Source organism: Cinclus cinclus, chromosome 1, assembly GCF_963662255.1.
Source record: "Cinclus cinclus chromosome 1, bCinCin1.1, whole genome shotgun sequence".
NCBI lineage: Eukaryota > Metazoa > Chordata > Aves > Passeriformes > Cinclidae > Cinclus > Cinclus cinclus.
The window spans coordinates 63315467-63332954 of NC_085046.1; the positions used below are offsets into that span (position 1 = coordinate 63315467).

Consider the following 17488-nt stretch of genomic DNA (forward strand, 5'->3'; position numbering starts at 1 on the left):
TTTAAATTCACATTTCTGGTCTGATGGCTACAATTGCTAGAACTTACTTTATAAAATTACCTTGTGTGAAACGTTATTGAAGAGAAAGACACAGAGTCAGTGTTGTCACTGCATCATGGAACAGCCACCATGGGATAACAGAAGATAACCACATCAAGTGGTATTCTCCACAGGCCTCAGGCCTCAGCTATCCACTGGTGTGCAGCAATATGAGAGTAAATACTGGAACAACACACCTTCTTCAACCATAGAAGGAACAACACTTGCAATGAAAACCTATTTCTAACGAATCCTTTCTCCCTTCATTCTTGTTTCAATCATACCTTGTGCAACCCAGACTGAAATATTAAGTCAGGAAAGATCTGCACATCAACAAACTACCTGTGAGGCAGCCAGATTGCCCATCAGTCGCTGACATTCCCCAGTCTCAGGGAAAGCATTGGTGTCTTCCCTGACACAAGTACAAGGATTTACATGGCATGATTATTGGCAGCTTTCAGGCTTATTGTAGCAATTAAAGGCATGAATCATGGAAAAGTTCCTACTTTGCTCACCAAGACCATAAAAGGCACATTGTCAAGAGGGAATCTGTCCCAGATGCCTTGGGACAGATTTCTAACCCAGGTAAGTTACAAATATACCTGAGTTCCTCCTGTGGCATCACCCCGTCTCACACCCCTCTCTGCCTACTCATATAAACTGACTGCCAGATTCCCACTGAAGACGATGCTGCTGTGCATCCTCCTCCCTAGGAATCCTGCAAAGAAATCTGCTTTACTCTCTCACTCCTGATTTTACAACCCCATCCCACTGTGGGAGGACCTACAAAGGATTAAATGAATGACCTGCCCACCCCACCCCCAGGTCCTGGTGAGCGAGTTTTGTTGTTGGGAGGAGAGGCAGAACTGCCTCCTCTTGTCTTGTGCCCCTCTGTGTGAAAACCCATTATGGTTATGAGGCTGTAAGTCTCTACTTCTTTGCAGGCTGAAGGGGAATTAATGCAGCTGGATTTGGAAGGACAAAGAAAACCAGTGTTGTACTATGATCGATGGCCATTGATCTGATGCTAATTAATAAAAAAAAAAATCTTTTAAAATATTGGAATTACATATAATCACTTGATTATTCATTCTAGGTGGCTTCTTGATGTATTTGACTCAAACTACTAGCAAATATTTTTTACTAAGCACAATGAAAGGTAAGCAACTGAACAAAATTGCCACCTCCTTCTACCTTTGTTCAGCTTAGCACTGCACTTTGCATGAGGAGATGCTTTGCATGAGAAGCTTTGCATGAGCTTTGGGATTTAGATCCCTAATGTCATCTCATCTAATGTAAACATATAAAACCCTCTAATCTTTTCTTTAATAAAGCTTCTTACAGACATCTCAGAACTCATTGTGTCTTGTGAAAGTGAGTCAGTTTCCTGTGTGAAACAAAATTTTAACAGGTTGCAGTGTCCTGTTTTCTATTCTCTGAAAGTTTCTGTATGAATGAGTCTTTAAAACGCCTTCTTAACCTGGCCTCTGCTGTCCTTTCTTAGGGCTCTTTCTTATCCATTTCCTTTGTACCAGCCCCAAACTTTATAATTTTCCATTGAAATGGACAGTTCTTGGAAACTGTTTACCTCAGGACAGCATACCCAGTGGTATTCACAACCCTTTCAGGAGGCTGGTGATTACTGTCGCATGTAGTCACTGTCTCAGACATGTATCAAGACCTGAATGATCTTGGTGTTCCCTTCCTGTCTTCACAAAAACATTTTTCTTCCCCAGCTCTCTTAGCTCCCCACTGCCCCACTCAAAGCCTCAGAACTCCAAGATGAAAGAATGAGATAATGAAAAGGGGTGAAACCAGCAAAAAGGGTGCTCCAATAATTTGATCTACCCCCACTTTCCACACCCAACTCAGGTAAAAGAGGTTTTACAAGCTCTGCACCATATGTCTGCTCTAACTCTCAAGGGTCTGTAGGTTTTGAGCCCCTGCAGAAACAGAAGCCCTTATGATAGGCATCAACTGATGAGCTAGATTTCACAAATTTCACTGAAAATTCTGAGAAGGAAGGGACCCACAAGGACCACAGAGTCTAACTCCTGAGTGATTGGTTCATAGAGAGGTGACAATGGTCACAACACTGCAGCTGTAACAACTATCTGAATCAAACAAGGAAAATAGACTAAAATTCTTACAGGGTATAGAGTGGTTGGAAGGGGATGTTCTGCAGAGTTGTAAACTCCAGGGAAAAAAAGAGAAAGGCAAAACTGAAAACAGACCTCAAAAATCTTTCCTTTGAGCCGGAGTTGAACCAGCGACCTAAGGATTACTTTTCAGAGACTGCCTACAGTCCTCCGCTCTACCAGCTGAGCTATCAAAGGAAGGTAAAAGAATGCCAAGAATGAGTCAAGACTGCATCAACAATAGCCTTAGGCTCTAATGGGCTTCCATATGTACTGCTTTTCACAACAGCAAAACAGTATCCAAAGAAATGCACAAAGCTAACTCTCCTGCAAAATTGGATTTTGGTTACAAAACTGCCAGTTTTCTTTGCCAAATAGTTCACAGGTCTTATAAGACTGTTGGTGGTGGTAGCGTTAAGGTTGGAGTTCTTCTCATGACCCATATGAAATCTGTCTACGGCTTGACAAAGAAATTTGCCCACTCTTTGGTGACCTTGCCACATTTCCTAAGTTGGACCAGGAATAGAGGGAGACCTCCCCTCCACACAATTCTCCACCACAGTTCTCCAGCCAAATCCAATAACAAAACAGCAAACAAAACAGTTAACACCTCCCCCACAGCTTCCATAGTGAATGTAGAGGAACAGAAAAGAAGGAAAGAAAGGAATAACTACAATGGTATCAATTCAAATCCCACCAACTCCCTCAGTGCATGTAAGACCCTTCGAACACAGATGAGGTTGCAATGTCTGGCATTGCAACCAGTGGCCTCCCCAGCCCCTGGGCCTGGAAGGCTGAACCCTTTGTGATTCATCTGAGTGCTGCAGCTCACAGCTGTGGCAATTGAAAGCAAACTACACTCTTTTTGAATTACAGTGATTCACCAGCATTTGTCTGTCTGAGCAGCAGGGTGTGGCACAAAGCTGCGAGCAGACACCCTGTTTGCCGAAACCATGCCATCCTACTTGTGATGGGAGTGTGTGCAGCAGTGTTAGCTCAGTGCCCTACAGCATATCCATCCTTAACCCATGCTTACCTCCACCTCCTCCTTGTGACTCAACCCCAAACACGGGGCTGTTGCAGAAAGCATGTAGCCAGCAGGTTGGGGGAAGTGATTATTCCTACATATTCAGTGCTTATGAGCTTGAATTGGGAACACTGTGGTCCACCTTGGCTCCTTGGTATAAGGCAGGCATGAACATCATGGAGTAAGTCCAGTAACGGGGCGCTGAGATGGTGAGCACGAGGGCTGGAGCACGAGGTGAAGGGAGGACAGAGAAAGCTGGGCCCGTTCATCTTGCAGAAGAGATGGAGGAAGGGGGAATCATTTTGGAGTCTGCAACTCCCAAATGGGAGAGTTTGGGGAAGGCAGGGCCAGGCTCTGCTTGGAGGTGCACAGTGAGAGGGACAGGCACAAGATGCCAGAGAAATACCAGAGAAATCTTGTTGAGATATAAGGGGAAAAAATAACATGAAAGTAAAATTTTTCAACATTGCAAAGTTTGCCCAGAGGATGGAATTTCCAAAGCTTGACTGACACAGCCTTGAGTAATGTGACCTAATTTGAAAGTCTACCCTGTCTGAAGCAAGAGGTTGGACCAGCTGCTCTTCAGAGGTCTTAGCAAACAAACACAACAGTGATGTCCATATCAGGAGGGTGAGTCCACAGAAAAGATGGACTCACAGCAAAACTATCACCACGTACAGCTCTGTTTGGAAAATACAGGTCTTTGTCTTAAAAACCAAACTCACACACACATCTTATTTATTTTCATACTAACAGACATCTTAATGCTTCACTGCTAAAACCAACATGTATCTCAAAACAAACTCAATAAGATGTCTTCCTGGTTCTGTTCCTGGGAATATAGGAAGGTCAGAAAATATTTGACTTATCTACAAGGTATTGTTGCACTTTCTCAGAGGCCTAATCCTGGGACCTGTGGTGTGTCATGACAATCACTTACCCACCAGCAACACATCAGCTGATGCTGTAAAGAAAAGCATATGGCTGAGAGAAAGAGAAAAGAGAACTGCTGTATGGCTGAAGGGGCAATATCTGCACTCTCTGGGGTCAGATGGGCTAGGTGGAAAGAGGACCCCTATGCAAGAATGTGGGTTAATCTTGCACTGGAGAAAGAATGGCACAACAGATAATGAGGACCCAAGCTCCTAAATCTGAGCAGATAGCATATCCCCAGGGATCTAATCTTTTCCAGTTTGTAATCCCCACAGCATTTTCAAGGAGCACTTCAGGATCCTTTCAAGCCAATTGAAGCCCTTAGTCATGAGTCTGCTTTATCTGAGTTACCTTTTACAGACCCCTTAAAAATAATCCACTAGTTCTCACCCACACATCCAAGGAGCCCAAAACTGAAAATTAATGCTCTACCCAGTTTAAATCTTTGGCACTGTCATCTAATCCAAGGTAACAAATACAGACATTTTAGGGCTAGTATCACCATCTCTTAGCTGCCAGAAGTTGTTACTCATGAAGCTAACCCTTAAACAATTTGTACTCTCCTGTAAGAAATCAGTAGTGGTTAAAGTCAAGATAAAAATTCAAATGGATCAGATAAAAAGTGAATGCTGTTACTATCTACGCATGAACAAATGGGACAGAAACCACAGCGTTGCCTTGACAATAAATAGCATTGGAGATGTCGGGTTTTGTGCAACTTGCTAGCAGTGATATATGGGTGATTTGTGAAAGATACTCTAAACTACAAATGTACCCTCCAGGGCAACTTTTCAAAGTAGATATTCCTAGGAAAAAAATAATTATTTTTTTCTTGATTTTTTTTAACTTGGTAAGCTTTGAATACTTAATAGAATTAAAATTTGGCATGGAGTTCATGAAAGATCTCTGATTATTTCAATTCTTTTAACTGATTAAATGAAGATATCAAGCTTTGAGAGCCATATGACTGGAGCCCTGAGCTATATAAAGGGAACAGCTCACCTGTTTCATGCGGTGTAGAATAAGATGAAAGGAAAGGATGTAGCTTGAAAGCAGGATGGGGAACAGCCAGAGGTAAAGCTACTAATAGCTGGACTGTATAATTACACTTGGTAATGCTATGTGTTTTGCTAAGATCAGATTAGCATATGATGGTCTCCAGTGTTTTGTATACTTACAGACTGACTTTCTAAGGTGGCCTTAAATGGTTTAAAGATTTTTTTAGTTTGGTTTTGGTTTTGTTTTTTTTCCAGTGAAATGATTTTAAAATCTGATTTATTCTGAGGGACTTGCAGGAATTGTTTTCTCTTCTTTTGAGGTGGAAATACACACATGCTCTGAATATGAGCATTAGGCTGGACTCGCAGTAAATTTGTGAAATCTCCGTGTTCACTTTACCTCTGTCTGGTGCGTGTAGCCACTGGTTGACTACTGTGCTTTCTGCACCATCAGCTAGGGATGATCTCAGGGTATCTCAATTTGGCAGCTTTGGGCTGTTACTCCGAAAAGAGGAGAGAAGGTTTTCCTAAAGACTGCTACCCACAGCAACTTGAATTTAGAGTCTGAAGCATCAGGAAAACAATCATCTCCCTCTGTTAAAATTCAAGATGGAAATCTCTTTGGGCCAGGGACTACCTTGGTATTTAAAGGCTGAATAGAAACTGGCACAACAGACCCCCAGCCCTGTCTGATGACCCCAGGCTCTGTTGTGATGTAAATAATATGTAGGACTCCTTGGGGCAGCTTCAGAGACAACTCTAATAACGTCAGTGTGAATGAATGCCAAGGGGCAAAAAGGTGGGAATGAAGAAAGAAAATAACTGGAAGACTACATGAAGGTTTCATATAAAGGAAGTTTGATTGCATCATCACAGTGTGGGCTGCATTTCAGAAACATGGAGTTTATAGGACGTTACTTACAGTTATCAGTTGTTGTTGTGCTCAGAGAATCCATTTAATGCTTCTGATGCTGCTCTACTATTGGTAAGACATGCAGAGGGAAGTATCCTTTAGGTATTCAACACCTGAGCTGGGTATGCTGAATTTTGCTACATAACAACCTTATAGGTCTGGGGTGATTTTTTTATCTTTAATAATATTATCTTTTATAATATTATCTTTACAGACAAACTTTTAATTCCATTTTCTTCCTATGTATGACCAGTTCCATAAGCAATTAACGCACAAAAGCTGAAGTCCCAGGGCAGAGCCTAGGTATCAGATCCAAATTGCACAACCCAGCAGAGATGATAAAAGTGCCTGAGAACTCAACCCATCAGCAGGCATGGAAAGTAGTACCCTCCATATAGTTGTCAAACTATTCTTAAACACAACATGTTAAATGTTCAGCCATGTTAAGTCAAGTTAGAAAATGCAGGGAGCAGCATTCCTGTCCTCTCGACCACAAAGGGTTCCAAGTCTTGCCCTTCTCCGGGTGAAAGACAAAACTAATCAAGGCTAATAATGTGTAATCTCTGATGATGATGATCAGCCCAGAAAGTTTTGATACTTGGGTGGCAATTAACCAGGCTTGGACACAACATTGCACAGATACAATGTACTAGCTCCTAGCTGCTGCAAATTGTAAGCCATCAGAGAGCCTGACCCCTACGAAGGTTATCTTAGTTTCTGTCCAACAAGTACCACCATGCACTTCATTTGTTTGTTTGTTTGCTTGCTTGCTTCTTTAAGCAGTTTTCCACTCTGTGTGTCCTTACTGCTTTGCCATAACAGTTGTAAAGGCTGTGGCCTCACTGGAAGCTTCAGTGGCAGCAAGACTCTGCATCACCTGAAGGAGAGCAGTAGTGCAGAGTACAAAAGTGGCACTATATGAGGGACAGGAGAGCCCCCCCCATCTCCTGTGACTGCTTCCCTTCAGGTGGCAGTGCTTCCATCCAGCCACTTCCCTTCCCCTGCTCATCAGGCCTCTCAAAGTATAAAAGCCCTAATGAAAATGAAACATGCCTGTCATATCTAACGAGGAAAGGCTCAACTGCTGGTAAAAAAAATAGTGTGAAATTACAGTATCAGTGTGAGAGGGAGAGATATGAGCCCTCAGTCCCCAGGAGAGAATTTGAAAGTGCATAATTTTCTCCATTCATAAGTGGCATTTAAGGGGCAGTTTTGGAAGCTGAGAGGAAAACCCAGAAGAAAAAGAGCACTTACAAGTGGAGTGAATATTTCTGTCCTAAATATTTGGGACCCTTTTTTGATACATAGGCTTGGTTTAGCACTGGGAGATGTGCATGCACAGACCTGATGAATTGCTGTAGTTCCTAATGTGTTTTTCTACCCACAGCTAATGTTTCATCTGGCCCTTCTGAAGACTCAGCACCAAACACTTTAGGGGTTACAATAAAAAAAAACCAAACCACCTTTGGCTGGTTTTTCTCTTCATGGAAGAATTTAGCAGTTCTGGGTAAGAAGACTTGCTTGTGTCAGGTCTGGCTGTGGCAGGAGATACTTGTCTCTCACACTCATGAGAATATAATTTATTTTTAAATAGCACTTTAATATAGTATAACAATATTACCACACATCTTGCTTAAGCAAAGAATTTTTCCAATCTGTATTCAGTGCCAGATAGAGTGACTGTAAAATGAGTTACTGTACCTTACATTTCTGGCTTGGCTACAGTGATAGGAAGTTAATTAGACAAACTCTGACCATGTCTTCTTGATCCAAATCCGCATTACTTTGACATATAAGAATTACCAGCTGGATGAGAGCTCATGCTTCTGGAGGGAGCTGGACTTAAAGGATGAAATAACAGGTAAAGGAGTGGAGAACTATGGCCACTGGGGCCCAAAACAGTGAAGTAGCAGCATTTAAGTTCTCTTCTAGCTAAACTTTAACACCTCAAAGTGCAGACAGAATATGTCTGAGACATGAATGCTGGCTTAGACCATGTGTAAAACTAAGCTCTAAACACAGTTTGACTTTTCCAGGATAATCTTAATTTCAGAGAACAATGAATTGGAGCCAATTGCACACACTAATCCTGATAGAGCAGACCATACATTTCATAGCCCATGAGGTTTCTCATTGACCTGTCAAACTCTGCTGGGCCGTAATAGACCCAGATTAATAGACCTAGCAGGATTCAGCAGGCCAGGCAACAGCAGTTTCAAACCTGGGCTTCACCTCAGCCATCAGAAGAAAAACCTTCGGTCAGTGTTTTCTGACACCTCTTTTGCAAGCATCAGAGTTTCTGGGAAATTATTCTTGAGAACTACTGTAATCATATAAAAAAAATCTGATGTGCTCCCACTTCCTTGGCAAGAGCTGGGCTACAAACTATGCCCAGATACTATACAGTCCTCTTTTCTGGTATTCCTTCCTTTACATAGTCAGAGGCAAACATTTCAGATATCACCAAGTATCAAACAAAGAGTAGGGCAGGGTTAATATCAAATTTAGTTTCAGGTCAAAAGATCCTTTCTGAAAGGGATGAGCAAACTTAAAAAAGTAAGAACGCCCAAAGTAATGGCTACATCCCTACAATCTTTTTCTTAGGTTAGGCTTGGATACAGCACTGATAAAGGTGCTGGGCCAAAGGATCTTATTGCCACGACTTTGTGTGTGTGATTTGTATTGGTACAGGACTCTGGGATCCCAAATGGGGATTAGGGTCCCATTGAACTAGGCCCTATAAGAACAGACACCACACAGACAGTTCTCTGTCACTGGGAGCTAATCTTTGGCCATTTCTCTGCAGCATCTGGGGATGGAACAGGGCATAAGGAAGTGTATTAGAGTATACTGTGTGGACTGCAAATAATTTTATACCTGTAACCCTTGTCCTTTCTTACCCTACTGCCTCTCTTCTGTTTGTTAATCTATTTTACCATCTCACTTTAAATTTAATTTGTGAGCTTCTTGGGCAAAACTCTATGTGTCTTCATTTGTTATGTTTGTTGTGGGTTTTTTTCCCCTTTTGCATGGTTTTGAGCCACAAAAAATTATATGCATTATTGAAAACATGGAAGAAAATTTCATTTTCTCCCTAACAAAATTAATGGATATGCTCTATTTAAATGTACCTCTCTGAAGTGTTATGATTTTGTACTTCTATAGAGCCTAATGTACACGTGTGGAACAATGAGCAACACAACCAGTGTGATCTACATGTATATACACACCAAGTACTTCTCCAGATGATATGCAGACAAAGGAGATATATCTGCAAAATAATTCCTACTCGTTAAATAAAATAAAAAAAACAAACCCTGCTGGTATACTGCATTGTGATTGATAAACTGGATTTGCAGGGTCCCATAAAGATAAAGCAATGTGACAGAGTGAAGGGGATACAATCTCAGCATCTCCAGGACCTGGAACAAAATGTAGACATTTTCCCACCTCTATGGTCATTCCTTCCAGTCCAGCCTCATCCCTGCAGCATCTTCTTCCCCTGCCTAGAACCACAGCAGCTTCAGTTGTACCAAGGGACTATTTCTTGGGAAAGGGAGATGTTCTGTTCGGGCATAGGCAGTTTCTATCCTTTCCTGGGGAAGAGACTGCCTGGACTAAGGCAATAGTTAGAGCAGCCAGTAGGCCCAAAGCCCTGCCACCATCGCTCTCTCCAGAATCTTACATAACTTGTGCATTCCCTAGAAGAGGAAAAGTGAGAGGCATTTGTTGAAAACTTGTTTAAAAGGCTGTGCTGCAGAACTATAAACAACACGGTGTGTTAATTTACAGGGGCAGAGTAAGGAAGAAGGTACAGACAGTTTAATGGTATAATTCACTCCTGCTTCCCCTCCAGGCCATGCATATCCCGTCTCAACACTCCACTCTCACCACTGGCTCGAGAACCTTGAATTTACTCTGCCCAGGGCAGCAGAGTGTGTGATAGAGTCTCCAAAGGGATGAAGGCTTCCCTCAGATTTCACTCAGCTTCTTCTGACAAGAGAAAGCAGAGAAAGTCGGGGTTCAGAGGTGCCAGCAGTGCAGGCCTCATGAGTGCGGCCTGTCCCGGCCCTGGCCCCGGCCCCGGCGGAGCAGGAGATCGGGGAAGCCCTCCACAGCCCCACAGTCAAGGCTGAGAGCTATTTGGATTAGATGAGGAATTTCAAGTGGAAACCCTCTGGATGTGTGTGAGTGCCTGTGCAAAGCTGAACTACGTTCAAAGAAAACAAATGGCTTCTCGGAGCACCCCTGCGAGGTCCCGTTCTAAAAGGGGGCACGGGTAACTCTCATTTTTCCTGCCACTGCAAGCTTAAATGGGATCATGGGGTGGGGGGAGGTCCTGAAAGCAGAGAAACAGGGAAAACCCATGACAGCTACAGTAGGAATAAATTGGCAAGATACGCTGTAAATAGCTCTGATGCTGAACAAAAATAAAACAAACAAACAAAAAAATCGTATTGCAGCCATTTTAAGATTTCTGCTTCCTTCTTCACCCCTGCCACTAAGCAGTCTTCTTCAACATGTGACAAGAAGAATTCAGAGGGATGCTTGCCAAGTGTTTTCTGACCCAAATCCTAGAGGTATCCTCCATCTGCAGCAACAGACAGCTTGCTGTGGTCTGTCATTACCTTCTGTTTGGTTTTCAACACCAGCTACGCTAGTTAAAGAAAGAAGATGCAACCACCAAAGAAACTGAACAGACAAACTTCAGAATCATTTCTGGGAAGCTTAAAGGAAGACTTCTCCAATCTTGAATGGGCCAGAATGCTAGGCAATAATGACTGAGGCATGTATATGTAAGCCTATTGCTAATAGCAAACACATATTAGGAAAACAGGCTCTGTAAAGCCAAGTGAGGAGGATTTCAGGACAAGAAATGAAAGGCAGAGCTAACCATTAAGTTTCTGTCACAACATCACACCTACCTACTCAGCCTCTATCTGCAGGCAATAAATGTCATAGCTTGAAAGAGTCAGGCTGTCAGAAATATTTTTTTTCCTGTAAGACTGAGACCCAGCTACACATCCATAAAGTTATTCTATGTAAATGTTTGCATGTGGCCCTTCACATCTAAGGTCTGTAGCAATGCATGGTATTTAGCAAAATGCCATTCCCCTAAAGGGCAGCATATTTTTATTCTTATAATTTTGCATGGAAATTAAAATGAACATATTTTAACATGGGAAAAGAAAACACTTTTCCCCCCAGCTAGGCACTGCTGCATGGCTGTGCTGCTGCTGCTGATGGCCTGATATTTTTCTATGCATATTCAGAAACAATTCAAATGTAACAAATGCCCATTTACCTACCACAAAAACCTGAGGTACTTAAAATGCTTGTCTTTGATAAACCATTCTCCCCTTTGAGGATCCATTAGGCCCAACATGAATGAAGCCTAAAAAGCTACTTAAAGCTTTTGGAGAAATCTCTAGATTTCTAGCTTCACATTTCAGTTACTGCTATGTTTGCATTGAGATGCTTGTCTGAGTTCTGCCCTGCAGGATTCAGAAAAAGAAAAATGTTCCTTTTGTATTGAACACAACCAGTAGGTATTCAGCTATTTTTCTGTATTATGACAGTACCATCTGGCATTCATCTGCCGGGTACCTCAGGAGAATGTCCCCTTCCTACTTGCCTGTATGATGCTGGCCAAAATGACAGAGTACACCAAAGGTTAACTTCCTGTAATGAGGTCTCTTGGCTTATCTTGAGTAAGACAGTAGCTCCCTTATATTCCTAACTTTGCATTTCACATGTTCTCCTGCCTGCCTGGAAAACAGGGTCATAGGAGATTCCTATGGGTCAGACACCTCCTAATGTGAAGCCAGGGGTAATCCTAACAAATTTAGTAACAACAATCTATAAGGCCAGTTAGCACTGCACATGCAGAAGGAAATGTGAAATTGAAATGGAAACCTGCCCAGTTAGGTTTGCTCTGTTACACTGAAAAGCTTTGTATAGTGGAAGCATAAACAAACCACTGCTCTTAGAAGTCATGGTTCACCTGCTGACTCAAACACTCATGTCTGTCAACCAGCATGAGAGAGGCCAAGGGGACTATCTGTTTGTGTTTCTCTTTTGGTCTCAACCTAATTTATCATGTCAGTTCCAAGATCTCCATTCCTTTCTTGAAAGGACTATAAAGGAAATTTGGCTTAGCTGTGCCCTCCAATTATTTGATTATTATTAAGCAAACAAACAAGACTTATCATGGACCAGTTCAGATTGCCTAGTTCAGCTCTTGAGTAACTCTTAAAGCTATTTTCATCCTACCCCCTTCCTCAAATGGCAGTTCCTTCATCCCTTTGAGGATATATACTTTAATACTCCTAACCCGCTTCTTGCAAACAGCCTTTTCAAGAGAAACAAGCCAGTCTTGAGCAATTACGACCTATAGATCTCCCTTCACTTCCTTCAAAGCCATTGTGGAGGTGCAGCTGAAACCCATTAAATTCAATTGAGCCCAAATGGCCCATAAGTCATATGGAAACTTCCTCTGGGCTTTTAACAAAGAGCTTTGCTTTAAATTCCAAATTACAAACAAATTCAGTGTGTTCAGCTTTCACTTAAAACATAAAAATTAAAGAAAACATACAGACAAAAGTTGCATCAAATCAGGGAGTATTATAAAAAGCACAAGCAGCTACTCTTGTTCTGAAGTTACATTCTTCAGTAAGAAATGTCATATTAATTCATGGGCAATATTTTCTCTAGTCTGGACTTGGAGCTTGCTTTATTCAGTGTGTGACTAAGAAAAACTGGTGGAATTCCTGACCCTATTCTCTCCTCTGAATTTTCCTAACAATGGCTAATAATAATAATATATATTCACATAATATACATATCATTTGATGTGTATATATGTATAATTATACTTTATCACATATAGCTACCAGACTAATCTCTAGGTTCCTCTATAATAAGTAGATAATAAACATTTATAGACTATATATACTCAACATTAAGTATTGTTTTATTGTGGGACAGTTTTTTTAAGTTGGCTAATTAATTATTGTGGCTTTATATTAAGACTCTCAATCTGCCTAAAATTAGGGATCAATATATCTACTGCAGGATCATAAGTCAGCTAAACACTGAAAAGATACAGGCAGATACTGAACTTGAAAATTATACAGCAAAATTGTTCCATAATATATCTTTATTCAGGCCCCCCATGGGACTGGCACGCAGTAAAAACCTTAAAAGAGCCTCTGCTTGAGGGTTAATTTCACCCTAAGGGCTCTAGGAATAACTGGAGGCACAGATCTTTATGACTTTGTATCAATTAATGTTTTTTACATTATTTTTAACAAGAACTTGATGAAAAATATCCTGCTCTACCTATTCTATTTGGCACCCAAGTTACAAGTCACTAGAAGGATCTGAATCAGTTTTAAAAGTGTTGTGGAGATATATTTTCTGAAAATATCAGAAAATATCTATTCTCTCTGAGAATGCAGAAGCCCATATGTTCCCGAGGCACATGAAATTGAAATTGAAACAAAAGGCAGCAGTGACTTTTGCTTTCATGGCTAATCAGGACCGTGCCAAGCACTGCTCCAAAATGTAACGGCTAGGTGGTCGTTTCTGTGCAGATTTTTTGTCATGGTGGGGCAATGCTGCCCACAGAGGGGCCCAGGGGCAGCAGGGCACCACTGCCTGATGATGGACTCTGCACCACCATGGTAGGTGGGTCAGGGCATTGACACATGGACTTCGCCTTCTTCCCATATCCTTGTGGCAAATCCCTTCAGCTGGCTTTGTACAGACCCGCTGGCAAGGGCAGTTAAGACCATTGCCATTAAACAGCCAGTTCTGTTCCTGCCATCCCTCCTACTCCTCTCCTTCCCCTAGCTCCTTCTCCCTACCTCCTCATGCTGCTCCCTCTGTGACAACCCAGCACTCCTTCAACTCACTGAAATCAGCAAAAGTAAATACTTCAACAGAGCCTTATACAACAAGCAAGAGGGATGACAGTGCAAGGAAGGTAGGACTGTGAAGTCAGGAGTGGAAAAAGGAGGAGCAGGGATGAATTGTGGCAACAATCTGCTTCACAGCACCACATCTGAAAGGCATCAAGTTTGTTAAATTAGCAAGAGAAAAGGATAGCTGAAATGCATTAGCCTGCATCTAAGGAAGAAGGAAAAAAAGAAGAAAATAGCTTAGCATAGTATATTTATATATATATAATGTACTATGATACTGTATGATATATATTTTATATATGTAGCGGCTTGACTCTCACCCCACTCCTTTCTCAACATCTCTCAAAATTCATTGGTAGTTAAATCTCACTCCTGACACAGTGATAACAGCAACAGAAAATGCAGAACTTCAAAGATGGCCACTGAGATCTGGGAATATTAAACAGACAACCCATTTCACAACAATGAATTAAGTAACACTTATTAGGAAACTTTTAGGGGTGGCAGAGAGTGGGAAGGAGAGGAACAACTGAAAACCTAGAAAGGAAAAATTTTGCTGAAAAATGTTACCTGTTTGAAAGAAGTATGTTCTCTGGTTTATGGTTTTTTCAATTGTCCTGAACTGCATATTCCACTGTAAACAGGAACACTATAAATCTGAAGAATTGTGGACAGGATATGTTGAATTTTGAGTAAGAGGGAGAAGGAGAGGAGATTCATTCACTCACTGTTGAGTCCCCACTGCCAAGCAATAGCAAATTAGGACTGCCTGAGAAACCAAGCGTGCTGAAATCTCCTCCTCTGGTGGATAAAAGTTATCTGAGGGCAAATTCGTCCCCATAGCTATAATGGGCTTACCCTAAGCTTCACAACCCAGAAAATGGCAAGAATCTAAGTAATAATAAAATCCCCCCCAAAACACCAGCCAACGTTCTAGCCATGTGGAAGGAAATAGTCCAGTATGATTCAACTGATGTTCGAGGGAAAAGACGGGAAATCTCAGGATGTGTCTGCAGCATTAAACACACCAAAACACCAAATGCAGAAATGTCTGCAAATCCAACACATCCCCATCTCAAGCCCAGCTCTGACCCAATTTGTCTTGGGTTGGCCCAAATACAGAAAAACACTGGCACCTGTCAGTCACTGTTAGGATACTTTTGTTTACAAGCTAATTCATGAGTGCTTTTCAAAACACTGTTGGTTTTCTTGTTTGTTCTTTGTTTTTTTTTTCTGAACAAAACACACTACTTCTAATTTGAAAGGGGATTTTTAAATGGTTATGATTCATAGGGATTTATGGATGTTTCCCAGGGAGTTTCAAAAGCCTGGACTTTCTTCCCACAACTCCCAGGAAATGCAGTTAAAAGTCTCCCATAGGTGGTTAGTTCAGCATGTTCGGACTGGTAGTGCGGGACAATCACCTGGCAACCTTTATCCCAAGGAGCAATCACCTGGCAGTCTCCATCCCAACACCTGCGTGGGGCAGAACCTTTACAGATGCTATCCAAGGCTGTGCCCAAAACTATTCCTCAGTGTGGTTGGGACCAGCATTAACTTGGACAACAGTTGCATGTGCAATTTCCATTTCTGTATGTTGCTAACTTGTAGAGAGACAGGATAGGACTGGAGGCCAGCGGAACAAACTGGGAAAGGGCAGGGGGGATGCTGACTTAGGGAAATGAACCTTAGGAAATTTCCTAAGCCAAAAGCACTTTGAGGACACCATTCTTTTTAACCTAAGAACTATTTCGCATTAATCCAGATTTAGCCACTGAGATTTTCAGCTCCAACTGGTTACAGTAAGCAATGCACTGGAAAGAGCTGGGTGAGGCTTTCTCACCCATCCACCTCACACAGGACTCACTTCCAAGAGATCTTTAAATGTCAGTCCTTGAGCAATGGGTTTCATACACCAGAGCCTGTTGCCTTGTACAATTTGAAGGGAGACCTTCCGTGTTTTGCTTTCCAGCTTTTCTATTCACCCTGAACATTGCCTTCAGTGATAAAGCTAAAAAACCCCACCCTTGCTTGTTTTCCTAACAATATTTAATTCTGACAAGCGCATTCAGTATGCATCATGAAATATGCAACCCTGTGACTAATGAGGTATTTGCACGTAAAGGCCATATACAGTAAACTGCAGGGCAATAAAAGTAAAGCAAAACCATGAACTGATCAGCCAGCTGTTAAAATGATGCAAAGTGTGCCTTATTAAATGTGTTATGCTATACCCAGACGCTGACTAGAGCTCAGCCCTGGCTCCCTCAGTAAAGCTTCACCTTAATAAAGCTATAGGTCTCCATCTCTGTTACCACACATTATCTTTCTGCTTTTCAAACACTGATGGAAGTTCACCTCTCTGCTGTCTCCCTCCTTTCGACTCATCACGTAAAGGGAGTACTATTTTGATTTTATGCGTGAGATTGAGTCTGCTCCAGTGCTAAGCATCCTATCAGCATATGACCAACTAGCAAAGCTGACATTTTTGCCATGATTATCCACGAAAAGTGTTTCCTACCTCTGATTTGCAAGAGCCCTATTCATGAGAAATGATTAATAGCTCACTAGTGCTGCCAAAAAGCACATAAATCTAGACATCCTCTATGCTCCTGACATGCCACTCATCTTGTAGATATGTTCAGATCTCTCTCTTCCTCTCACCCGCTTATCTATGTCTGATCCCCAATGGGCACACGCTCATGCTGATTAGGCAATACAGTTGCTGACTGGGACAATTTTAGGCTTACATTACTGATGGCACCCAATTAGAGGCTGCAGAAAGCCGTGTCCTTCCTGGCTTGTACTAGACAACCATGATTAAGTGTTAAGTGCCTTCTAAATTAACAGGCAGTATCACCCATGTGTCTGTTACAACTTATCAGGGTAAGAAACCAGTTCCACTGCCAAGTTTTCTCCATTTGCAGTTAAGTCTCCCAGACTGTAGAGTAATAGAGCTGAGAAGAGGGCAAGCTGCACACAAGCATACACCTGACTCAGCTGATGCTTAACATATTCAACAAGGTTTCACACACTTGGCATTAAACACACCTCTAAGCACCCCACTCAGATGTGATAGATTTAAACAAGCACTGTCTGAACCAGAGCCCCTGGTGTCATTCTCCATCCCGTCACCACCCTCCCCTCCCCCCTCCCCGCCTAATAAAAGATATTTCACAGTTCTTGAGCATCCTTCTTCTGAAAATACCTCCATAATTTCAGTGAGGCTCCTGGCACAAGAGGACACACAAAAAGCAGCTCATTGTGCCTAGTGTGTGAAGAGACTATCAAGGTTGCAGTGCTTTCCCTACGTCTATCCACTATGACACCAGCCTTTAATTGTTCAATCGTGTTCTACTTTTTAAATAATACAGAGTACAACATGCCTTTTCCTCACTGACTTCGGTGCAGACAGGTTACAGCTTGCCACTGGGTTTTATTACCATATTCACATTGTTCCCTGTTGTTGCAATCCAGCCCATTTTTAATTTAAGATATTAGCATCACACCTCAGA

General features: G+C 41.9%; 1 non-coding gene across 1 annotated transcript; it reads right to left on the reverse strand.

Moving 5' to 3' along the window:
• Positions 1-2285: 2285 nt before the first annotated feature.
• TRNAY-GUA (transfer RNA tyrosine (anticodon GUA)) lies at positions 2286-2375 on the reverse strand. The gene is given in 2 exon segments: positions 2286-2321; positions 2339-2375. It is a non-coding gene; the product is annotated as a tRNA-Tyr (tRNA).
• Positions 2376-17488: the final 15113 nt, after the last annotated feature.